This window comes from Rhincodon typus, unplaced genomic scaffold (assembly GCF_021869965.1).
Source record: "Rhincodon typus isolate 14 unplaced genomic scaffold, sRhiTyp1.1 hic_rhity00001517, whole genome shotgun sequence".
NCBI lineage: Eukaryota > Metazoa > Chordata > Chondrichthyes > Orectolobiformes > Rhincodontidae > Rhincodon > Rhincodon typus.
The window spans coordinates 17,327-25,000 of NW_025967155.1; the positions used below are offsets into that span (position 1 = coordinate 17,327).

Genomic DNA, 7,674 nt, shown 5'->3' on the forward strand with positions numbered 1-7,674 from the left:
ACCTGGAGATGCTGCACTCGGCTGTCTCCCCTACCGTTAACCAACAGTTACACACACACACACACACACACACACACCCCGGGGCCCAGCCCCGACCGCTCGGGCTTCACACACACCCCGGGATGCGGGACGGCTGAGCCCCAACCGAACGCGATTGCCTTCCCTTCCTCATCAGCGGCTCGAACACAAACGGATCTGCTCCCGGACAGACTAACCTGCTCTCCGGTTCTCTCCCAGGGTCTGAGCGGTAGACGAGCTTTGTGGGGTGGGGGGGAAATGGTGTCGGGGTTGATGTTAGGGGCTAGAGCTGAATCAGGGTCGGCGTAGTATCGGCGAGTGGTTACACCGGAATTGATGTTAGGCCGAGATGTGTTGAAGCCGGTGTCGAGGGGAGGGGGGCGGTAATAGGAGGCGGAAGGTTGTCTCCAAAGCGGCTCCCCTGGGCCCTCGCTCCGGCGCATACGTACTCTCGCCCCGCCCCTTTGCGCCAAACGGCCGCCCCTCGCGCCCCGCGCAGTTGTGCGCAGGCGCCCGGCTCGGGCCTGGGAGGGGGCGGGGCAATATGGCCGGCGTTGTTTGCTGACGCCGGCAACTGCGATGAGCTTACCATGCGCGCTGATGTGGGCAGGGCACTGACGACGTCACGTAGAGCTCACGTCCGGCAACTTGTGCGTCACGATTCCACCCACCCTTGCCCCCAAAAGCCTGCGCAAGTTGATCACGCATGCGCACTACCCCAGAAACGACGTTTGCTGGTGAAGGGTCGGAACCTGCGTTGTCAACTTTGGCGTCACGTGGGTGCAGATGTCACGTCATCGGGTTGCGCGGCATCCCTGTTTCTTGTGCCCCAGTGGTAGTGTCTCAACCTCTGAGCCAGTAGACCCACCTGCCCTCGAATAACAGATTGAGCTAGCAAATATGTAAAAGGGCTTTTTAGTGCACTCACAGTGAGTTTTTCTCTCTGAAGCAAACACAAATTGCTGGAGAAATTCAGCAGGTCTGGCAGCATCTTTGGAAAGAAAGTTAATGGTGAGCCACTGACTCTTCATGAGAATTTATATCTGAGCCAGCAGATTTACTACCGAAAACTGCAGAATCATCCCTGGTAGATTGGCATTCCTCTTTGGGACAACAGTGGTTGCCTGCCGAATGGCAAGATATTGTTAATTATATACAAGAAGCTTTCAGTAAATAGGCTGGTGTAATAAGTTGTGGTTATGCTCACAGGTACCATTTGAGATGCTTTGGGTAAATTCATTGCTGAAAAATGGGATTAGAACAGATGGGTGTTTGATGACCTGTATGAGCATGATGGATTGAAGGGTCCTATTCTGTACTGTAAAAACTCTATGACTCAATCCTTCTTATTGATATTAGTTTGTTACTGATCCCAAATGGGGAAGGGATGACCACACCAAATCTTTGTCAGAAGTAGTGCTCAGGTGTGGTTGAAAAGTATATGTTTATGTATGACTTCATAGCTAATTATGTTAGATCTGAGCTCATGACAGTCTGTTTTGAAACCTCAGGCTGGACGTAAGGGTATGTACACATAACTGTTGAGCACGGTAGAAGTAGCACTGAAAAACTGCATATCTCCTCCCAGGAACACTCCTGGATCCCCTGATGGATGTCTACTCTTGTGGTGTCAGTTAACCCTTTCAGTTGCTATCATATACAACATAGGCTATGAGACAGCCCAATCTGCTACTTTATAAAACTCATAAATGGTATATGAGAATTTAATGAAACAAACCTGACAATACATGATAAAAACTGAAAGAACCACAGATGCTGTAAATCAGAAACAAAAAACGGAAGTTGCTGGAAAAATTCAGCAGGTCCGCCAGCATCTGTGAAAACCTTGTTCACAAATGCTGCCAGAACTGTTGAGCTTTTCCAGCAACTTCTGTTTTTGTTTCTGACAATACATGATCCATTGGAGGTAATACAAATTTCAGAGTGTAGTGGACCTTTCATTCTTATTCTGTGAGTTAAAGAAACCAACTTCTTGCAACCTAATGTAATTATTTGTAGTCTGAAATGTTCATTATTGTGTTATATTAAGTTTTATTATTTTATACTATTTATAATTATTTAATGAATTATGATTACATCTTTGATTTGAATTGACGTCATAATTTTTCAATAAACCAACTATATAAAACACAAACACTTTTAATTATAGCTGAGGGAAAGCAATAAAAAGCATAAAGACAAGGGATTGAATGGTCTTCCGTAACAATTCCATAATCAGAATTAAATTGTACTATTTTAAAGAGGGTCCAAAAGCAAGGACACTTAGGGATGCATATGCACAAAGTTTTCAAGTTGGCAGCACAAATTGACAAAGCCTTTGAAAAAGCAGATCGGACCCCCATGACTTTAGTGATAGGTACAAAGAGTACAACAGCATAAGCTGTTAGGTCTTGTTAAGGTATTGAAGTGAATGATGAAGAGATTTCTCAGAACGGTGGCTGGTGTGTGGAACGTCTTATGTGGAGAAAGTGGAAGAGTTGAAATTGTTCTCTTAAGAGCATAAAAATGAAAAGAAAAGGAGTAGGACTTGGCCATTTGGCCCCATGAACCATCTCTGCCATAGCCATAAGTACATGTATACGCCTGCCTGCCCCAATAACTCTTAACTCCTTTGTAGTTCAAAAAATTGTCTGATCTTGGCTTTGATTGTTCATCCTGCATCAAAAGTGCAGACATTTCCTGGCTCTGCAAACGTGATCTGGGATATTTTTATTCCAGCCATCCCTGGGAGTCAGACTGGATGATCCTGGAACAAGGATAAAAGAAGTGGTGTGGGGGTCACTTGAAGAAGAATAAAATGGTGTCTACCCCAGGGTATTGAGAGAGGTGAAAGAGGAGATTGCTGGAGCCTTGCTGGGGCCTTGACCAAGATCTTTGTATCTCCACTAGCCATTGGAGAGGTCCCGGAGGACTGGCGAGTAGCTAATGTTATCCTCTGGTCAAGAAGGGAAATAGGCATAATCCAGGAAACTGGTGAGTCTCACATCAGTGGTTGGGAAGCTATTGGAGAGAATTCTTAGGGATAGGATGTACGCGCATTTGGAAAAGCATAGCCTAATTAGGGGCAGTCAGCATGTCTTTGTGCAGGGCACGACATGCCTTACTTACTTGATTGAATTTTTCGAGGAGGTGACAAAGATGATCGATTGGGGTAGAGCAGTAGATGTTGTCTAAATAGATTTCAGTGGGACTTTCGACGCGGTCCCTCTTGATAGGTTCATCCAGAAGCTTAAGATGAATGGGATCCATGGTGACTTGGCCACTTGGTTTCAGAATTGGCTTGCCCATAGAAGGCAGAGGGTACTGGTGGAAGGGCTGAGGTCCATGACTAGTGGTGTTCTGCAGGGATCAGTACTTGAACCTGTGCTGTTAATGATATAAAGAAATGACTTGGATGAAAATGTGGATGGATGGGTTAGTAAGTTTGCAGGGGACACAAAGATCGGTGGAGTTGTGTATTGTGTAGAAGGTTGTCAAAGGATACAGCAGGATATAGATCTGTTGCAGACGTGGGCGGAGAAATGACATGGAGTTTAATCTGGGTAAATGTGAGGTGCTGTACTTTGGGAGTTCAAATGTTTAAGGAAAAGTAAACAGTTAATGACAGGACCCTGAACAGAGGGATCTTGGGATTCAAGTCCATAGATCCCTGAAAGTGGCCACACAAGTAGATAGGGTGGTAAAGAAGGCGTATGGCACGCTTGCCTTTATTGGTCAGGGAATTGAGTGCAAGAGTTGAGATGTGATGTTGCAGCTTTATATGACTTTGAGTAGGCCACACTTAGAGTATTGCTTTCAGTTCTGGTTACCACATTACAGAAAGGATGTGGAGGCTTTGGAGAGGGTGCAGAAGAGGTTTACCAGGATGCTGCCTGAATTAGAGAGTATGAGCTATAAGGAGAGGCTAGAAAAACTCTGAGGAAGGGTCACCAGACCCGAAACGTTAACTCTGATTTTTTCTTCATAGATCTGCCAGACCTGCTGAGCTTTTCCAGCAACTTCTCTTTTTGTTGTGCGTGTGTGTAGAAAAACTTAGGTTGTTTTCTCTGGAGCGGTGGAGGCTGAGGGGAGACTTGATAGAAGTCTATAAAATTATGAGAAGCATAAATAGGGTTAACGGTCAGAATCTTTTTCCCGGAGTTGAAATGTCTAATACAAGGGGACATGCATTTAAGGTGAGGGGGGGAAAGTTCAAAGGAGATGTGAGGGGCAAGTTTTTTACACAGAGAGTGATAGATGTCTGGCACACACCTCCAAGAATAGTGGTGGAGGCAGATGTGTTAGGGGCGTTTAAGGGACTTTTAGATAAGCACATGAATATGCAAAGAATAGAGGGATATGGACCAAGGGCAGGCAGAAGGGATTATTTTAATTTGGCATCATGTTCGGCACAGCATTGTCGGCTGAAGCGCCCGTTCCTGTACTGGTCTATGTTCTGAGTTCAGAGGATGCCTGGTGCAGGGGCAGGCTGCATGGAAGGCCTGCCTTGGTATGTTAGCACTGTGTTGAAATTATGATTAAAACAAAAAAATAGCAGCCCTTCGGCTCTCACCCTTCATCCCACACACATTCCCCATGCTTGTTCTGTGCCAAATCAGGATGCGCAAGAGGCTGAAATTGGAGGAAATAGGTTCGGTTATACGGCTGGAGCAGATCACACAAAGAAGAGGTGAGGCCTTGAGGGAATTGTAACATTTTAACATTGAAGCTTTGCCAGGTTTGGAGTCAACACAGAAGTGTTAAGGATGCAAGTTACAATATAGGCGTTGCACTGCTTTCTTGTCTGATCTTTTCTTGTTACCATAATCGGGTCTTAATCGAGACATCATAGCCATGACTCCCATTTGAACACTACGTTGTGATGCTTCACTTATGTTTATATATAATTTTTACTTTTTGTCAAGGGGAATGAATGTAAATGTAGGGAAGTTTCACTGCAGCTCAGAGAGGGCATTTGTGAATCAGCTTCTGGACCACTGTGTACAGCTTTGATCCGACTTTAGAAAATTGCTTTAGAAGCATTTCAAAGAAGGTTCGCTTGACTAGTTCTTGAGATGAAGGAACTATCATATGAAGAAAGGGTAGGTATTAAGAGTTCACATCAGTCTTGTGGTATTATTACTGGACTTTAATCCAGAGACCGAGGTAATATTCTGGCGACCTGAGTTTGAATCCTGCCACAGCAGATGGTGGCAACTGAATTCAATAAATATGGAATTAAAGAGTCTAATGATGACCCTGAATCCATTGTTGATTGTCAGGAAAAACCTGGTTCGCTAATGTCCTTTAGGGAAGGAAACTGATCCTTATCTGGTCTGGCTTACCTGTGACTCCAGACCCACAGCAATGTGGTTTATTCTTAAATGCCCTATGGGCAGTTAGGGATGGGCAGTAAATGCTGGCCTAGTCAGCAATGTCCTCTTCCTGTGAATGGATAAAAAAAAAGGCCAAACAATTTAGGAGTTTAGAAGAATGGGAGGTGATCTTATTGAAACATAGAAGATCTTGAGGGGACTAAAAAGAATGGGTGTTTCTTCTAGTGGGACATGATTGAAGAATAAGAAGTGTCCCCTTTAAGGTGGAGATAATGAAGATTTTATTCTCTTAAGCAGGCTGTTAGAATTTGGAATTGTCCAGAACATAATACATTCTGAGTCATTGAATTTAATTAAGGCTAAGTTAGATGATGTTCCATATCAGCCTGAAAGAGTTCATACTGAGGGGTACCATAAGCACTACCTACTATGATGAAGTTGTGTGTGCTTGTAGGATCAACAGCTTTGGATGTCAAAGAAGTGAGACCTAACATCTGGTTCTCCTCAAAGTCTTTGTCACAATGTCTATAATGTCAATGTAACCTGTAACCAGCTGCTAACGAGCAATATACTGTTTCTTGTTATTGTTTCTTGAGATTCTTCTAGTTAGACCAGGGTGTGGTTTTCCTATTACACTATACAAAGCAGGCCTTGTAGTTTCCTGCATTTAGAGGCTGTAACCTTCATCATGAACCTCAACACACACAGCGTAATGACCTGACATGGTCATGTAACACAATGAGCAGGAGTGTGGATTTGGTGCATGGTGAGCTGTAATGTGGGAGATTCAGACTCAGCTTGAAGCCACCTGCTCATACAGCACAGTCAGTCGGGAAGAGCTGAAGATTTAAGAATCCTCCAGAAGAAACCCTGGTTGCAGTCTTCAATGAAGAAGAATATGTCACTGAATGATAGTTTGGACATGGTGAGAGGTGTGCTGTCCCATGGAGAACGAAAACTAGTAGCTCCAAAGCTGTTGATAGGTTGCATTGCTCAGAGATCTTTCAGTGGACTATGTCTAATAATTTATAAAGTCTTCATAGATTCAAATGCCACATGGATGGCATCGATACAAGAGGAACAGTTGAAGAGCTTGTTCAGAGCATGTATGCAGTCTTAAATCACATTTAATAACAAGTCTTGCTTCTCCAACTAATCAATTCAGTTCTTGGAACACATTGTTAACCATGAAGTTATAATGAGGATCCTCAGTCGATTAAAACCTTCATTTTCCACTCCAAAAGTCAGAATAGAATCTAAACCAGTTGGTGAAAATTTTGTCTCACTTGGCAACTTCCGCAACGCCTTTGAGACAATCCAAAAAGAAGGTGCAAGGAAGGTGTCGGAACCCACATCAAAACTATGCTTAACAGAGGATCAAGGGCATGTGTAGTCCACTAAAATCTGTCCTAGCAGCCATAGCAGCATCATAGCCACTGTTTCAGTTACAGGTTTTGGAGTAGAGATGTTCCAGGAGCACCCAGATGGGAGTTGCGAACTGTTGTCTTACGCAAAGTGAGTATAGTTAGACGCAGAAGAATACAACAGTTTGGAAGATTTCAGACAGACACCCTGGAAAGGAATGGAGTCGGTGGCTAAGCCACAGAAAGAAGATGGTTTCAGTCTTGTCAACTTAAGAAACTTTTCAAGCTGTAAATATTACTAATGTATATTTATTTAGAAAAGTTGTAAAATTTAGTAAAAATAATCTGCAAATTAGATAAAATAAAATACTTGAAATTTGTTTACTGTAGAACTTCTAATATTTGATATTATTATTCAGGATATTTTTGACAGAAATGGATGCACTGTCCACTAGAGGTCAGACTGCTGCTATAGTTTAGAGAATCAATAATGCTGGTTGTCATTTTATTATGCAGGATAATTTGTGAGTTGCAATTCTTGATGTCCTGTTGCTATTGAATTAACACACAATATTGGTGTTGTTCCAAATGTAATGTTTTCTGTTTTATATAGACAATGACAACGTCATTACCGACTAACTAAAGCTTTGCGTTCCCTAACTTGTGGTCTTCTCCCCACCAGTCACCCCATCCCAATCAACTCTATCCTCTCCAGATTGACGATCATCCATCTGATTGATTCCCCTAACCGTGAACAATATTGCCCTGTGACGTTTTGCAGACATGCTGAGAGTGATTCTCAGCTCCGTTTCAGAATCTTGGCAGTGGTTCCAAAAGAGATACTGAGGCAGTCTAGGATGTTCAAGCCGGAGTCTCGGTTGAATAACTTAAGAGTAAGAAGAAAAACAAACAGAAAGATAAAGCTTAAAGAGAGTCTATCAGCCCTGAGCCAGCTC

At 43.3% G+C, this 7,674-nt stretch overlaps 1 protein-coding gene across 1 annotated transcript in view; it reads right to left on the reverse strand.

Moving 5' to 3' along the window:
• Positions 1-500, reverse strand: part of LOC125481269 (GDNF-inducible zinc finger protein 1-like) — a gene marked incomplete at its 3' end in the record, with an annotated part of 15,748 nt that extends 15,248 nt beyond the window's left edge. Inside the window, exon 1 of the mRNA XM_048592595.1 lies at positions 216-500. The remainder of the gene's footprint in view (positions 1-215) is intronic.
• Positions 501-7,674: the final 7,174 nt, after the last annotated feature.